This window comes from Myotis daubentonii, chromosome 7, assembly GCF_963259705.1.
Source record: "Myotis daubentonii chromosome 7, mMyoDau2.1, whole genome shotgun sequence".
In the NCBI taxonomy this organism is placed as follows: domain Eukaryota; kingdom Metazoa; phylum Chordata; class Mammalia; order Chiroptera; family Vespertilionidae; genus Myotis; species Myotis daubentonii.
The window spans coordinates 44,474,877-44,493,577 of NC_081846.1; the positions used below are offsets into that span (position 1 = coordinate 44,474,877).

Sequence of the window (18,701 nt, forward strand, 5' to 3'; positions counted from 1 at the left end):
TGTGATCTTGGACCCATCACCTTCCATCCTGAGTTCCCAGTTCGCTCATCGGTGAAATGGAGGTTGGTAATCTGGAAGTCCCTTCCAGTCCTAAACCTCTGATCCCATGTGAGCCTTCCTGGAAGTTGGAGTTTTTAATCCATTTCTGTGTTTTGCAGTGCTTGTGCCAGCATTATATGCCAGACCCTAGAAGTTGACTTTCAGGGTGCCAGCGATCCCCTTTTCTAGCCTGCTTTTGGGGTGTCTGTGAAATTGTGCCCAGCACTAAGTAGCTTCTTTAAATAATGATTTTCCTCTGAGGCAGCCACGGATTTTGTCGATATAAACACAGGAAACAAAAAACAGCCTCCTTTGAAACTCCCTGTTGACTTATTGAAAAATTTCTTTTGAAAAATTTACCTTTTATAGTTCCTAAAACCTGTATCTGTGACGTAATTTCCAAGTGTCTCCACACAGTTTATCTCATTAGATCAGCCGTGGGGAAACTATGGCCCGCGGGCCGGATGCGGCCTGTTTGAAATGAAAAAAAATAAATAAATAAAAGACCATACCCTTTTATGTAATGATGTTTACTTTGAATTTATATTAGTTCACACAAACACTCCATCCATGCTTTTGTTCCGGCCCTCCGGTCCAGTTTAAGAACCCATTGTGGCCCTCGAGTCAAAAAGTTTGCCCACCCCTGCACTAGATGCTCAATGTGGCGGTGTAAGGGCGGCTTTATCTTCATTTTTCCGAAGCTGAAACAGGCCCCGGGAGACAAAATGACGTCGTGAGAGGACACACCGCTAGTTAACGGTGGGACTGCAGCTCAGATTCACACCTGCAGTTTTCGGTTTGTGTTTTTCAAGCAGAGAACTCATTTTTTCAACAGAAGCAAAGCTTTTCCAGGGGCTCTGTAAAACCTCCATCCCCTCCCCACCTCAGTGGAGCATGGTTTGAGCAACACTATGCTTTTCCAAGGTGCCTCACTGGTTTGCCCATTTCAAGGAGAGAGGATGCTACGGGATTCTGCACAGTTTCGTTCTACATAGACTTGTTGCATTTCATGAACTTCAGGTGCTAAGCCGCTTGGTCAGATCATCACGGGGCTTGGGTCGGTTGTGTGAACATAGTCTCTGCTAGGAGCCTTGTCTCTCTCCCTCACCCTCCTCTCCCCTAACTCCTGAGGCTCAGTGATGACCCTCTGCACCCCGCTTTCCCGCCTTGTCCTGTCCATTACCAGAGTCATGTCTCCTTTCTGCGTATTACTTTCCTGCCTTCATTATTCATCCACCCGCCCAATAAACACTTGTTAGCCACTTACCAAATAAAACTGCGGTAACAGGCCCAGCCTAGTGACGGGCACGTAAGGAGCATGAGCCCCACCCCCTGCAAGCACAGTGCCCCTTTATTTCCTTGTGCCTGAGATGATTGGCTTCACCAGGATAAGCTCCCAGTTGCTTCTATGGCAAAAACCTCTTGCTGTTATGTAGCCTTTTCTCTCCCCTAGAAGGTAAACCTGGGTGCTTGGCTCATTTTCACTGCCTGGGTGTCCTGACCTCTCTCACTGTCAAATCACAGCCTATGCCTCCCCCAGAAGTGACTGAAGCAGAAGAGAAGTTAGAGGACAGTTTTCTCTCTGGGGTCGCTGTGCCCCAAGGAGCAGCCGAGTGGCATCGATTCAACGAGCACCCTTATGGAGGGGCAAAAAAATGAATGGGAAATTTTTCCCATTTTTAAGTCCAGCGCTTGCTCTCTCTCAGCAGTTTGAAAGGGGTTCGTGCTCAGCTTCACCGACTGGCAGGTCATTGACGTGCATGCGTAAGGTTCCATTTCTCTTGCTTGGTGTCTGGAGCTTTGCAAGCACTGGGAACTGATTCTTCTCTTTCTAAACATGCAACCGTCACGCTACCAGGTTTTTCCTAAGTCCACTCGTTACGTTGATCTCCACCACGTACGATTTATTAATTGGAGGTAGTTTTAGAAGACGTGATATACTAAAAAATACATTGATAATCCTATCTAATACAAGAGTAATATGCAAATTAACCATCACTCCACGACAAAGATGGCGGCATCCATAGCAGCCTCACCCTGGCAACGCGAACCCAGCGTCCGCTCTTCAGCCGTGTGGAGGGTGGGGAGGGGCCTCCGGCCAGAGGCAGGGGTGAGGGATGCTGGTGTCTTTGCAGGCTGGGCTGAGGGACATCCCCCCACTGCACAAATTTTGTGTACTGGGCCTCTAGTTTTACCTATAAGAGGTCATTCAGAAAATTCAAAGCATTAGTCCAGTATAAACTGTTGGGAAATATTCTTGGCATTCTGTGTTTTGATTTTTACAAAAGACACTTTGCTTAGACCCATAGTTCTTCTATAATGATTCTTTTCCTTTCTAAAAGAGCAGCAATTATTGAGCAATCCAAAGTTCCACCAAGCCACTATAAATGTAGCAGCCTTTCCCCTCATTCTGCAAATGTGCATGGGTTTTTTAAATAGTCTAGTCATATCCTGGATGTGCGTCAGCTGTCTCAATGGAACATCGATATTGTGTATGTGTGTGTGTGTGTGTGTGTGTGATTGCATGCCTGGGATAAGGCATAGGTAGCTGTTTATTTCTACTAGTCATTTAAGTCTACTAGTCAAACTTGGCCATTCTGTCCCTAAGGTGATTTTTTCCACAGAACTGAACATTTGATGACCAGTACAACTAAGCCAGAAGCCCCCACAGTGTTCATCTCCCTGAACACAGCAGCGCCTGTGCCTGCAGCCATAGCTGTGGATCTATACTGCTGGTGAATAAGAGGAAATGGAACATCAGGATGGGTTGGCCAGGGTCTAGTTTCCATTCATGTGGTAATATTCACATAGCAGACTTGGTTGGACTTCTTAACTTTCTGTCAGACCAGGAATCCTTAAAAAAAAAATTTAAAAAAAGGTAGGAAAATCTTTTCATTGGAAAATGTCTTAGAACCAAAGAAAATGGCACGGGAAGCTGGTGGTATGAGTTCTCTATATCCTTTAGATTCTGTTGCTATTTTCTTGGATATGCCTGCTAGAAACATGTACTTGTCTTTTCATGAAATTTACCCCGTGAAAGAAGTTCTTATTCCCTTTTACTCATATATTTAGTTCATTTGCTAAATGTTACTCTGTAACAAGTGAACCCCAAACGTAGTGGCTTAGGACAACATTTAGTTGTTTGTGAATCTGCCGTCCGGGCTGGGTGGACTCGCTGTGCAGCTCTTCTGCTGTTCTTGCTTTAACCAGACGGGGGTTGCGTTCAGATGGCAGGTTACCTGGGACAGAGCATGGTGGGAATCAGGGACGGCTGGGCTGCTCTTGTTCTCCATGTAGTGTCGGACCTCTCACTCTCCAAGTGGCCTCTTCAGCAGGGTCACTGGGCTTTTTACATGGTGGTTAGGGTCACAGAAGCAGAAGCTGCCAGGCCTTCGGAAAGCTCAGGCACAGAACCAGCAGGTTGTCACTTCTGTAGCCTTCTTTTGGTTAAAGCAAGTCAGAGGTACAGCCCAGTTCTAGGTGGGGGAGGGACTTGTTATTTCATAAAGAAAATGAGCAGTTAATATATTAAGGTAACTTCTAGTCCTTTTGTCAAAGAAAAGTAACCCTAAGATAAGAAAGAGGCATACAAACCATTAAAGTGAATTTTTTTTTAAAAAAAATGTCTATTTCCAAGTGATCTGACAGAGACATATCTGTAGCCTGAGAGAATGGAGAGAGAGCAGGTCCCCATGATCAATTTTTAATAAACATAAATGGTATAATAAATTATGCATGGAGGAATGGTATAAAGCATTAAACAATGAAGGATAAATAATTTAAATGATTACGAACGGCCTCTGTCATATATTTGATATGTGAGAACTCTATTTGAATTTTCTCTTCAAGGAAATAGAGGAGGGCTTTTTTAAAGGGGATTTTTCGGGACAGGTTTTTTAAGGGAAAGTCATCGCGTGGTCTCCCAAGAGAGGCTGTCGAGCACAGAAACTCCGTCTTCCATGCTGCGTGTCTGTGAGTAGTGCCTTTCTGGGAGGTGGGGTTCTTCTATCAGGAGAGCAGGTGGGAGCGCTGCCCGGCTTCCAGAGGGCTGAGCCTGCATTCTCTCTTCGCGTCCAGAGAAACTCTGTCAGGTCACAGGGGTAGTGACCACGGTTTCTTATGTAGTCTTAAACTCCCAGGATTCCTGGGTATGAGGGACTGCACATGAATATTCACTGCCTTGGGTAAACTCCCGTTTCTATCCCAAAATTCGAACAGCTGGATGGGTTACAACCAAAGACTGTTGGCAAAGGCATCCCCCTTCCTGGGGGCCACTCACCTGTGGTTTAGGGGAGCCACATTCATCAAAAGCACCAAGATGCAGTGGCTAAGACCAAAGGTGTGGAGGTCAAACTTGTCTAGGTGTGAACCCACTCTCTGCCACTCACTAATTTTTATCAACTTTGTTATTAATTGGCCTCCCTGAAGCTCAATTTCCTATTTGTAAAATGGGTTCAGAAATAGTCCCAAAGGACTGTTGAGCATTAAATAACATACTAATGGCAGTAACTGAGCTCAGTGTCTGGGACATAGTAAATGATCAATAAATGTTTATTATTAGCCCTGGCCAATGTTTCTCAATGGTTAGCGTGTTGGCCCATACACCAAAGGCTCTCCAGCTCAATTCCTGTCAAGGGCATGTACCTGGGTTGCCGGTTTGATCCCTGGTCCCAGTCAGGGCACGTATAGGAGGCAACCAATTGATGTGTCTCACATTGATGTCTCTCTCTTTCTCTCCCTCCCTCCCTTCCATTTCTCTTAAAAAAAAAAAAAAGAAAGAAAGAAAGAAAGAGAAAATCAATGGAAAAAATATCAGGAAGAAAGAGAAAATCAATGGAAAAAATATCCTTGGGTGAGGATTAACAACAACAAAATGTTTAGTATTAGCTACAGAATTATATATTGAGTGTTTATTTTTCCATGTCAGAGCAGTACAAAATAGACTGTTTGAACCAGGCAAAAAAAATCATAAACCTAGGAAATAACTGCAACCTAATCTAAATCAAAGAAACATTAGCTGTGGTCTAAGAGCCAATTCTGGAAAATGCACTATTTTTAGATTAATTTCAATAATTGAGTTCACATACCTTCAGGCAGGGCCTGAGGTGCTCCAGTTAACCCCAGTCATCAATATTTCCATTGACTTACTTACTCCATCCTTCTTTTACTTCTCTACCTGCCTAGCTCTGATAAGAGTTTGAGTTTGCCATCTCAAGCTGAATAATTCTATAAAGTTAAATTGTTTTCTCCCAAGTTTCCTAGCTCCCAAAATGTTTCTTTTTAGTAAGTGTTTTTCCACCCTGTTTCTTCTCCCTTTCGAAAATTTTTATTCATTTATTTACTTACTTATTTCCTTGAGAGAGAGAGAAACATCAATTTGTTGTTCCACTTATTTATGCATTTATTGGTTGATTCTTGTATGTGCCCTGACAAGGATCAAACCCACAACCTTGGTATATAGGGACAACACTCTAACAAATTGAGCTACCCAGCCAGGGAACTCCTGAAATGTTTTAATTTAACTTGGGGCATCTGATATCTTAATGGAGATAGGAGAAAAAAATAATTTCCCCTAACTGAATAATTTTTATAAAATTAAAGGCCAAACATGTCAATAGATCTTCTGCCAGTTGTTGACTTTGTTGTTATTTCAAATTAATATTGATCTAATACCCATGTAGGCATTATATCAGAACTATAGATTATCATAATTCAGAATCTGATAATCTAGAAATGTAATTGCCACCATTTGTGGTTGATATTCTGCAAATATATATATATACATACTAGGGGCCCGGTGCACGAAATTCGTGCACTGGGTGTGTGTGTGGGGGGGAGTGTCCCTCAGCCCAGCCTGCCCCCTCTCACATACTGGGAGCGCTCAGACGTTGACCCCCATCACCCTCCAATCGCAGGATCGGCCCCTTGCCCAGGCCTGACGCCTCTGGCCTAGGCGTCCGGCCCGGGCAGCGGGGACTTGCAGTGGCAGCGGGGGGCTTTTTATATATCTACACTAATAAAAGAGAAAAATGGTAATTGGCGTACGACGATACCCTTTTCATTGGCTAATCAGGGCTATATGCAAATTAACTGCCAACTAAGATTGGCAGTTAACTGCCAACAAGATGGCGGTTAATTTGCATATGTAGGCACAATGCAGAAAGGCGAAAGGGAAAGCAGGAAGAAGCCCCCTGCCACTGACAGTGATCGGAAACCCAGGGGGGAGCTAAGAGCTGGGGGGCAGGGCAAAGGCGGCCCTGGGGCCGCCTTTGCCCTGCCCCCCAGCCATGATTGGAGAATCAGGTGCCTTTTCCGCCCTGGCCAGTGATAGCAGGAAGTAGGGGTGGAGCCAGCGATGGGAGCTAGGCACGGTCGAAGCTGGCAGTCCCAGGAGCTAGGGGTCCCTTGCCTGGGCCTAAAGCGAAGCCCACGATCGCGGGGCCGCTGCAGCTGTGGGTCCCCACTGCCCGGGCCGAACGCCTAGGCCAGAGGCGTCAGGCCTGGGCAAGGGGCCTATCCTGCGATTGGAGGGTGATGGGGGTCAACGCCTGAGGGCTCCCAGTATGTGAGAGGGGGCAGGCTGGGCTGAGGGACACTCCCCCCCACACACACCCAGTGCACGAATTTTGTGCACCGGGCCCCTAGTATATATATATAATAGTTCAAGTTGAAATTGTTGGTAACCAGACCATGGGAAACTGAAGACACACTGTGAGTGTTTGACAGCATGGCTGCAAATATATTGACACTTCTGCTAATAAGAGGTGGATTTGTGGCTCTTTTCTTTGAACCTCTTGGGGGAGGGGGATTGTCACTGCGTTGACCAAGAGAGAGGACAGAAGTGGCCCCATGTGACTTCCAGAGCTAGGCCACCAAAGGCCATACTTCTGCCTTGTTCATTAGGAACACTTGCTTTCATTAGGAGACTTGATCCGCCAAGTAAAAAGTCCAGCTGGGTGATGGAAAGGCCATGCTCTGGTGGACAGTCTTGGTTGAGCACATCCTTTGTCCTTCCCGGCCTTGCATCAGACATCAGTGAAGAAACCCCCCTGGAATTGGATCCTCCAACCCTAGTATTCTAGCCCCCATTTATCAGTGAGCTCAGCAAGACATATGGGACACAGAAGAGTTGTCTCCACTGTGACTTTTTTGAATCCCTGACCCACATGGTCCATGAGGAAAATGAAGCGGTTGCTTTATGCAGCTAAGTTTTGGGGTTGTTGGCTACACAGCAGTAGTTAACTGGAGCACTTACCCAGCAAGGTGGCCTGGCTTCATATCTTGGGTTGTTAAGATATGAAGATATCGATGTGGCTTATAAGATCTTGACTGTAAGAACCACCTGGTCCATCAAAACATGCCATATTACTGCCAGTTTTTTCCATACAAGATAACATGGGACATTAGCTAATCAGTTGACAGATATTTATTGAACTGAGACCCATGGTGAAAGGCCACTAACCAAGCTCTTCTGCAATTTTATAGTTTGCTTGGAAGGGTGTGTTACTGCTATTTTTCATATTACAGTCACCACCGCTAAAATAGAAATAACAGTTTTCCTCAATGATTATGAATTAGATAATGCATTAAAAAGCACTTAGGGTTGTTTTTTTTAAATAAAAAGATAATACTGTTGATACACATAATGTAATCATTATTTTAGGTTAATGGATCATGCTAACAGTTCATGCTATTAAGAGCATTTACAAAGCAACATGAGCATATACAGGAAGATTGGGCCGTTAGGGCCTGAGGTAGCTAGTCATTTAGAAGCAGCTGAACTGTAATGTAATAACAGTCATAGAACTTCCATTTGGAATCAGTTTAATGGTCTTTTTATGAACAGATAATTCAGGCTGAGTTTTGAAAATCAGGGTGTGGCAGATCACAGGGTGTATCCCGTCTGAGAGGCTGAATGGAGTAATCTTTATTCTTTCCAATACTGCCTTTTCATCCAGCCAGCAACATAGAATGCCAGCACCCAGTCCATCAAAAGTTATGCTCTAAGGTCAGGGGTAGCCGGTCCACTGCCCATCCTTCAGAAGAGAGCCTTGGGCATGTTGAACCAACAAAGATCCCTAGCACAGATCTGGCTGAAGAGAGATTGGGTGCTTTCATTTGTTCAAGACTTGATCTTGCTGACAATATTGTCAGGAGATGTGCTATTTATGTTTAATCCTAAAATGAACACTGAAAAGCTAATCTTTTGAGAAGAGCAGTTGGATGCCATGATGATTCAGTGAAAGTGGAAGGTCCAGGAAACCCCTCAGTATATAGGAGATTGTAGAAGGAGGAACAAAGGGAGTTTTATATCCAGTTTCAACCTTAAAACCTATAAATTACTAGACAAGTTAACTTAGAATCCAAATCGGCATTTTTTTATTTTGCAGCTCTTATACTCTGTGCATACACAGAGCGGACCATTTATGAAACTGGTGAACTGGACGGTGGATATGAGAAGGAGGAAGTCTTCTGTTCTTTGGTGTTGGGAGGCGGTAATCTTTCATTCGTTCAGCAGACACCTGCAAGGTGCCAAGGTCTTTTCTCCCTCCCCGGAGGAGATGGACATGTAAGGCAGTGGTGTAGGAGACCACTGGAGCAATGGAGTGAGGGGAGTGGCTCTACCTGGGAGGGTCTGGAAAGAAGAGACTGACCCCGAACCAAGGCCAAGATTGCGTTACGGGAGACAAGCCACTTCTCTCCGAGGTGCCATAAGTGTCCATCTTTGCTTCAGCGATGTACTGAGAGATGGCAAGTAATTTATTTGCTTTGCTACATATCGTTCCAGATATTTTTAATGGGATGAAAAAGCAGACTGTGGGTTGGTTGTTATCTAGTAGCACATTCTCATGTGTGAAGGTATTCCTCTCCGGGTGCGCTTCCCCCCTCTTTTTTCCCTTTAAAAGGACCAATTATGCTCCAAACGTCCTGTCCCCTTTACAGAGAGATGAAACCGTCACAGGTGCTGGACAATAAAAGGGTTCTGTTCAAAACAAAACAAAACAAAAAAATCTCTCTCGCATCTTTACTTCATCCACTTGGTGGAAGGAGAATAAGGGGGAGGGGCTTCCCAGAGGGAATGTGGTTTATAACTGAGCCTCAAAGTCACTGCAGCAGCAATTTCTGAGCTTCTGTTGCCAGGACAGGAGGAGCCAAGTTGAGATTGACTGATCTGATCCAGAGCAGGGGTGAAGCTAGGGCTTCGGTTGTGGCTAAGATAGAAATCGCGTCTATTCAGAATTACTCTTGATTGCTATTTCCTTGCTTGACCTCCAGAAGAAGTGGCTGGCTGCCAGTTGTGGGCCTTGGCATTTGGAAAATATGTGTTTTTAAAGACTGGAATCACACCTGGTGTGGCACAGTGGTGGGGACCGAAGGTTTATGTCTCTCGTCTCAGGATGCCCTGGGGCAGTGGTTCTCAACCCTCTGACCCTTTAAATACAGTTCCTCATGCTGTGACCCAACCATAAAATTATTTTCGTTGCTACTTCATAACTGTAATGTTGGTACTGTTATGAATCGTAATGTAAATATCTGATATGCAGGATGGTTTTAGGCAACCCCTGTGAAAGGGTCATTCGACCGCCAAAGGGGTCGCGACCCACAGGTTGAGAACTGCTGCTCTGGGGGCAGACTGGTTGTGTAGGATGGTGGGTGAAATGGCTGTCACTTTAAATTATTTTCTATCTCTTTTTCTTTTTCAAGCATAAGAGTTGGATTTATGTAAGTAAAATAAGCATGTTATGTAACTGCACAGATGAGAAATGGAATCCCAAGGTGTGTCAGTCCACAGTTTGCACAGTTTTATTAAGGGTTCCTGGATTTTTAATTTTTTAAAAAACAATTTGGATAGCATGAGGCAGTTTATTATTCAGAACAACCCAGGATGGTGGTGGTGTTGCTTTGCTTTGTTTGGTTGGTTTTATAACCTTATGTCCTTGTCTTGAATCAAGCTATATGAATGTGTAAGCTGAATTTATACATTTAGTAGTATACTACTGGTCACAACTTATTTTCCCCTGTGTGTTCCTCATTGCTTAGGAAAGCTTCACACCTATAAAGTCTAGTTACTAAAAATTTCAAAATGCTCTGATGAATATTATAGTTCATGGTGGTAATTTTCTGAAAAGAGGAAAATGTAATTTATTAAAAACAAAAACCATAATCAACTCATTGTAATATTTCATTAACTCCTAATCTGTGGCTACTTCTGTCACTGTCATTAATGATCCATAGTGCCTCAAGGTCAAAGTGCAGTTTTATAAAATTTTCATATTTCAGTAATCACACTTAGGTTACCAGGTACAGACATGTTTGATCATTCTTGTACATAAATTTGTCCTTGGAAGTTAATTGGTGGATATGATGTTGCTTTCAATACTGTAAGTATATCATTGAGGCATATACAACAGTAGTTTAGTAAACAGTACCTAGTTTTCTTTTAAGTACCTCCCAGAGCACCACCGTTATTTCTGGAAGTTGCTTGAAGGCAAAGAAAATAATGGATGCTGACATACAAAATGTAGTATTACCCATTCAGAATGACCGTGAGTAATTAATACGATATTGAGAGATGTTTATCTTTTGAAAGTTTACCTCATTTACAGAATCATGTGATTTAGCCTGTCTGTAGCCACTTCAAAGTCTAAGTCATAATCCAGAAAATATGTGATAAACACATGTGGTTGGGTTTGATGTTGCTCAACTGGATATGATCCACACTCTGATTGTAACCTGGATAAATCCTGAGACCCCCCCAGGGTCCAGATTCTCATTCTCATTTGGAGTCTCATTCAAAGAAAACATCAGAAACCCTTGAAGAATAACATTATCTCTTTAATCTAAGTTTTTAAAAAAGGCATGTCTTAGAGGTTTTACACTGCACATCACATAAACAGCTTCTAGGTAGCCCCTATTCTACCTACACTCACGGCCACTGCTAAACCTCTCTTTGTCCCTCTCATCCACATAGTGTTTCACTGGCCATGAAGCTTTCCTCATTAAAAAAAACATGAGGATATAATGCACATTCCATTTTCCTCCTTATTTTTGATCAGACACAAATATATCCAACTCTTCCAAATATAGAAGTATAAATGCTATCCCACCTCCAGGCTCTAAGTACCCATGTGGATTTCCTGTTCTGCTTCCTGGGTGGGCTGTGCCTCTCTAGGGTGCCTGGAGGACCTGTAGCTCCACTTACCCTTATTCCTGAATATCCCTATTTCCTGCAGGCACAGCTCCCTCGGAAATAAAACTCATTGCTAGGCTCTGCGCTTCTTGTGAGATATTCTAATATACAATTTTCTGATAATAAAATTTCCACCTACTAACAGCAGCCACCATTTATGCACTGCACTGGCTAAGCTCTTCGCACCATCACAGTCAATACTCATAAAATTGTGTCCCTGTTACAGATGAGAAAATGGGGACCCAAAAAATAAAGTAATTCACCGCAACTAGTAAGTAATGGATTTGGGATTTGAACCCAGGTAATTGGACGCCTTCCTTTTAGGAGTGACGTAGCTTGTTTAGAAGTTCGGCCCTATTCTCTGTGCTCTTTCATATGGAAGGGAGGGATGCATCTGAGTAGGAAGACTGTGCAAATATAGGCAATTAGGTGTTCTCTAGCTTTCATGTTATGCATGTGTGTGAGGAAAGCATAAATCCTGAATCAGAGCCACAAATCCCTCCCAGCACCCTGGGTACACGTTGGAATTATTTACATTGACTTGTATTCTCTTACTTGGTGTTCAGCCTAACAGAAAGGAGCAACAAGTGTGTGAGAGTGTCTTGGTTCTTAGTACTGTCTACTACCTCTGGAGTTCTGTATTTACTTAAAACTTATACTGGATGAGTGGCGAAGCTTTCTTTGTGTCCCTAGTTAGTCTTTTTATGAACACGGAAATTTGCCATACCCTTTCAATGTTTTGATCAACAACAAAGATGAGTATGGGGCCTAGTTATTTGGAATTCAACTGCATGATACTGGAAAGGGCCAATTTGGTTGTTGGCATCAGGCCCTCTACTATGCCAAAGAAGAATGTCTCTGCGAGGGCTCTGGCTTTGAAGACAGCTGGCCGGAATAATTCTGGCTTAGATTACGTTACAATGGCATAAACAAATGTACCAGAATGCAGTGCATCAGCAAGAGAACTCTCTTGACCTTTCATCTTCCTTTTAGCTGCTCCAAGGGCTCAAAAAGTGGTATATGGTGTCTTTTTGCATGAAAGCTAATGAGGAAAGCCTTTGACATGACTTAGTGCTCCCCAAGTCCCCCAGGAACCATGTAGAAACCATTGCTCTGGGGTCTGACTGGACTGTTTGACCTACATTGTGAAGCACTGACTGCCAAGGGCGGGCCTCCTGCAGTTCCTCTCGGCGCAACATGCATGTGGTGTGCATGGGTCTGTCTTCCTGCGGAGACAGAACAGCAAGGAGGTAGTTTGGGCTCATACTGGAAATGACACCAGACTTGTAGTCAGAAGCTTGAGGTTTAAATCCCAGTTCTATCACTTACTCTCTTTGAGTAAGTCTCTTCTACTCTTGGTCTTCCCTTTTATATTACGAGGATGATTGAAAATAATAGTGAATCCGTAAAATGTTTTTGCAGCTACATTACATTTTTAATGCTATGTTAGAACAGAAACACCCTTTTCAGGTAGTGTATCACATCTTCTTTGTGGTCCAAACCAGGATCTTAGTCCAGTAAGTTGAAATTAAGCAGCAGGTCTTCAAATACTTGCTACACCTTTATCCCTGTTTCTTCCTTCCCACTACCCTAGGATTCTCCATGAAAAATTAAATTTTAATGTTCACCTTCATTCAAACACATATACAAACATGCACAAACATTACCTGCTTACATATTTTAGAGCCAGAATTTCCCCCATCACCATGCAATGATATGATAGCTTTAGAAAGATAGAAACTACCTCATTTTTTGAACAACAAAAAAAGTGTGGATTCTTGTTGATTCCTTTGCTTTCATAACCAGACCTCAGGAAACACAACATTCTAGTCTCTAGCAAGCCTAGCAACATTATTTTCTCATTTGAATTCCTCAGCTTTTTAGAGGAGATGTTTACATTCTTATGATCTTACAGTTAAGCTCTTACCTAATTCTACAATAGACTCCTTAGCAGATAATGACTTCTAGTGCCTGGAAGTAAGATAGCAGGAAACCCGCCCTGCCAGCCTCGCTTCTGCGGAGTCTGCTCCAGATCTCTGGATTGCTTGCATGTCTCAGAGTCCAAAATTTGCAGCAGCATTCCCTGGATGTTCCTGTCTATGTCCTAGCCCCCGGGTTCTTGGCTGTCCCCCTATCCTACACATGTCCACATGATTTGTGAGAGCTGTAGCCAGTCTTCCTCACAAAAAATGGGAAGGGAAATGAATGGAGACCTGGCAGCATATTCTTTTAGAAGGGTTTCTGTTGCCTGTGTAATGAACACACAATTTATTATTGTTATTAACATGAAGTTACCATTAAATTTCTCCAAACAATGTGTTGATATTACCAATTAGTAGGTCCTGCTATGTAGTTCTCTGTTATTCATCAAGAAAGGTCATGTGTATTTGATCTTTAGAAAAAAGTATAGATAGGATTTCTAAACCATTAGATATTAAAACACACACACACAGAGTCAGGGTAGAGGGTACTACAATAATAAAAGCAGGGTCAATTGGTAAACGACAAGAAAAGAAGCAAAACAGGAAGAAAACAATAATAGAATACATATTATAAAATGGCAGGAATAAGGTAACATATAATAATAAATGTGACTAGGTTAAATTCCTTTAATAAAATCAGTGACTCTCAGGTTGATTAAAAAGATAATCTAGCTATATGCTGTCTTCAAGAGTCATATGTACACAGTAAGGAAGAAAAGAAAGGGATAGGTTTGTGAATGCTAACTAACAAAACAAAAATAGGATGGTAATATTAATATTAAAAAGTGTAGGGTTAAATGTAAAAAGAAATATTAAATAAGACAAAAGAATAAGAGAAATAAATCAGACAAGAAGATTCAATAATAACAAACCTTCATGCACCGAACATCTTAGCACTGGATTAGATAAAGTAAATTTTATTAAAAACACAAGTAAAATAATACAAATAAAAATATAAATAAATAATTTACAGACACAAAGTTTTCATAATTATAGTGGGAAACTTTAACAAAAATGCTTTCTGAATTTGATCAAGTGGTCAAATATAAGTAGGAACAAAAGATTTGAATAATATCGTTTTTGTTATTGACCTAACCTAACAAATAGAAAATACACACAGTTTTTTAAAAGACATGGAGCATTTACAAGAGTTGACGAATACTAGACCAAAAAGAAACTTTACAATTAACCAGGAAGTAGATATACTGGTCACATATGACAATAACATAGCATTGAAAATTAACGGAAGATGGCTCCTCCATCCAAGCACTTTGAAACTAAAATATGACCCTTTTAAATAATTCTTGGCTCAAACAGGAAATCACTACTCAAATTATAGACTATTTAAAAATTAACAATGAGAATACAATACATTGACATGTGTGGTACAGGACTAAAAGTATACTCAGATAAAAAGTTAAGGCTTTTATTTAAAAGGACTGAAAAAAAAACAAAGTGAGTTTGTAACAAGAAGCTCATAAATGAAAAACAAAACAAGACAAAGTCAGTGGAAGGAAATAACAAATGTAAATTAATTACCTTTATTACAAAAATTACAATTTTTTCTAATAAATTAGAAAAATAGATTTGGCAATAAGGCAGAAGTGCAGGGTTTATGGGAAAGCTGCTGGAATGAGCTTGGAAAGCTGAGGTAATGGTCTGAAGGAAGCTGTCCCTGTCCTTAATTGCCACTCAGGTTTGATTGAGGTGAAAAGTATGTGCAGAAAATAATTAGAGAGCAGGACTACATTCAATAAAGTGCCTGTTTGTGAGCGGTAGATGGTAAACCTATGACCACAAAGAGCAGCAGCGACTCTGGGTGTCTGGTGTCAGGCAGAGCTGAATTTGCACGTTGGCTTCAAACTTATCAAAGGGCCCTGGATAGATGATTTAGCCTCTCTAACTTGGTTACCTTTTCTGAAAAGTGGTGATCACAGTACCTACCTCTCAGGATTACCGTGAGAATGAAACAAAAGTACTAACATGGAAAGCATTTAGCTCCGTGCTTGACGTGTGGTCAGGGCTTGGTCAGTATTAGTAGTTTCCTAAGCAAGTCAGTGCAGCATCTCCTGCCAGTCTCTTCTGGGTGTTGGTGAGATGATTAGGGCGCTCTCAGTAGCTTAGTACATTTTACCCAGGAGTGAGACAGAAAATAGTGTTTCCAGTAGCTAAGTTCCGCCTACCTGGATGAAAAGATTGGCATTGTGTCTGTGGCTGTGAGATAGACCCATGGTGAATGGTCAAACAGGACTCTGTCTGTAAAGAGAAAACGTCTATGAAACATGATGCTCTCAAAGCAGCAGTGGTTCGGTCATGAGCTGGAGAGAAGATCCTGGCCTGTTCTGCCCATCAGCAGTCAGTTGGCTTCTCTGTGGGAACGGCAGAATCCAGGAGTCCTTCCTGGTCTGTAAAGGCTTTTACTCTTCCTTAGCAGGAATGAAATGTCATTCTCACCACCCTTCAGCGTCAGCAGCAGGATCCTCAGGCGTGATGATGGATTCGTGAGAGCTTGAAAGGTAAACATAAAAGGAGGCAAATAGTAAACACAGAAAAAATGAAAAATTTAATGCCCACCTCTTATCTGTATTTAGGACTTGAGAATTTGTGGTTTGAGGCAAAGGTAGAATAGGTATGGGAGTTGGTAAAAACCATGGGTTGTTTTAATGTCTGTAGATGCTACACATCAAACCACTTCAACATATGTGTTCGGTAGAGGGAAAATCGGTGAAAGTAGTTAATGGATGTCTCTGGTTCAAACAAGAACTAATTGACTGCTCTACTTTCTCCCTTCCCAAGACACTATCAACTGTAAGGTGTAACCTCACATTAATGACATATGGGGGAGGGGGAGAGATGTGATTTTAACATAGGCACTTTGATTTCAGGGATATTAAAATATGAAGGAGAAAACATTACCAACAAAAACATGCATCTTGGAATTTCACTCAGTATTTTGGTGTTTTCTCTCTGGTAAAGGCTAGAACTAATGAAAATTAAAGGCAAAGAAAAATTTTTCTCAGGCCCATAATTATTTTCTTTCGTTCTCTTATGAAGAAGGAAAAATCACGGACAGCTGGGGAGGTGCACATGGTGAGACTGGAGCATCTTGTATTGCCAGAACTTAAGGAAGAGCTCACAAACCAAAAGCAAAACACAGAATTGCTAGAAGTATGTCAGAGGAGCCCACGGACCAACTGAGAGAGCTCCCAATGGCCAAAGGGGAGCAATCTGAACAGCAGAACAGCGTTGAATTATAACCCAAAATAAAAAATAAATGTCCATGAAGCCATGCTGACATAAATAAAAGATTGAATTAAGAAGCAGGTAAAAGAGACACATCTTCCATGCAGAAGAATTCCAAATAACTTACATTGATACTCCACCCTCCCGGTTTTCCTTCTAAAGTGTACAGTATGGAAAGGGGTGGGGGCCCCTTTATAGAGGAGAAACCTGACACCTACTACCTCGGGCAATCCAGGCCGACATCAACAGTATTAAATTATGTTGGTGATAGATATGCTTGATATGTGATTAAAATGGCACTTTACCTCTGTGGTCTTACTCCAAATAACCCATAACTCCAGTCTTACCATAAGAAGAAAAAAAAAAACAACACATCAGAAGACAAATCCCAACTGTGGGGCATTCTACAAAATGCCTGACCAGTGCTCAAAACTGTCAAGGTGAGCAAAACAAGGGAAATCTAAGAAACTGGCACAATCATAAGGAGCCTAAGGCGACATGATGACTAAATGTAATGGGATGGGCTCCGGGGACAGAAAAAGACATTGGGGGGGAAACTTAGAAAAATCTAAATAAACTATGGGCCTTACTTCATAATAATGCATCAAAATTGGTTAATTAATGGCTACTCATATAACATTCTAAAGGTAAGATTTTTAATAGTGGGGAGGGAGACTGTGTGCATAAAGGATGGGGATTCTGCATTCTTTATTTTTCTAATAATCTACAACTGTTCTAAAAAATAAACCTTATTAAAAATTTTTAAATGCCTAAACAGGAGAAAGAAAAAAAAAAGAAGAAGAAGGAGAACCTCATGGACAGGACACCAGGTTAGGGATCTCAAAGGAAAGTTATGAAGCATTTTGTTAAGACCTTTAAAAATTCCACGCAGAGCCTGGCTTAAGTAGAACATATGTAACTGCTTAGTTGAAAAATGGAACTGGCAGCTTCACCCAGAAGGTGACACTTCTAAATACGTTCAAATGGAGCCATTATTATTTCTCATCTATGTAGTATTTTGTTTTTGCAAGATGGCAAAATTTCACCATTACTCCTAAGCCATGCTTATGTCCATCTCGACTCAACCGGCTAATCTAACTGTACAGTTCAGTCAGAAAACCAGCCCTCAGCTGTCAGAATGTAAAACAGTTTTCCGTGTTTTCAAAGCCAGAAATGCAAGCATGCGGTGAGACTTCAAGGATTTACTGTTGTCCAAAGTTCTGACTCTCAGGACTCATTTTCTTACTCGGTGTTCGCACATGGAAAACTTCATTGGGGAATTATAGGGTGACGTTTTCAAGACCTGGAACAGTGAGATTGTCTACAGTTACCTTTCTGAAAACCAAACCAAAAAATCCCTGTAAAAGCGTTTGGAAAAAAAACTATTCCAGGGAAGCCAAGTATAAACAACTTTGGGGTTTCTGCACTGAGTCAAGCTGTACAAATTGCAGATATTCCCTGGTGCGGGCATCGTTTTACTCCCACACACCACTTCCTACATCCAGCAGCTCCAGTGTGTGTGGACCTCCAGAGAGCGAGGGGAGTTTTACAAGGAAAGAGAGCACGCACCACAGGAACAAGGAAACTAGAAAAGGCACCCTGGGCTTCGTGCTGGGTCCTGCCTCAGCTCTTCCACACCCCCTTGGAGACAGAGGGGCACATCCAGGCACCGCCCCCCTGCTCCCCAATCCCTTGCCAGGCCAGCATCAGGCCCCCATAGCCAGGGCTCACATGCCACCAAGAACCCCCACCATCCCACAGGAAGATGTCAAGATCAGCCCTTTGATGGGAAACCAAAGGCTGGCGTATTTGTATTTCGGAGATCAGCAGAAGCCCTGGGGGGGGGGGGGGGCATAGAGTATGTTGACTTTGCTGAACCAAGAATTAGGACACACTGTTTGACAGCAGGACTGATTCGATTGGATGTGAGCTTGAGACTGTCCCAGGAAATTCTGGGCGTCCCTGCAGGATCCAGAGATGTGAGCTGAGCCCTGGGTGTACTCCCCTGTGGTGGCGCCCTTACCAGGGCAGCCCAGGGACATCCCGGGCCCATGCCACCTGCCCTTCCTCATCCTCCCTCTTCTGCTGGAGGGCAGTGGCCCAGGCCTGGACCCATGACGGGGACAGGCGAACACCCAGCTCCGCTGAGCGGTCCACCCCTTCTCAGCTGCCTCTCCGACCCCAAGAAGGGGAACCCCGGAACCCAAGAGTCTGCCTCTCCCTTTCCCCGCTCCCTCCTTGGGGAG

General features: G+C 42.6%; 1 protein-coding gene across 3 annotated transcripts in view; it reads left to right on the forward strand.

The window, feature by feature from the left end:
- Positions 1 to 18,701, forward strand: part of WIPF1 (WAS/WASL interacting protein family member 1) — a 113,599-nt gene that overhangs the window by 21,930 nt on the left and 72,968 nt on the right. The gene's annotated exons all lie outside the window — the stretch shown is intronic.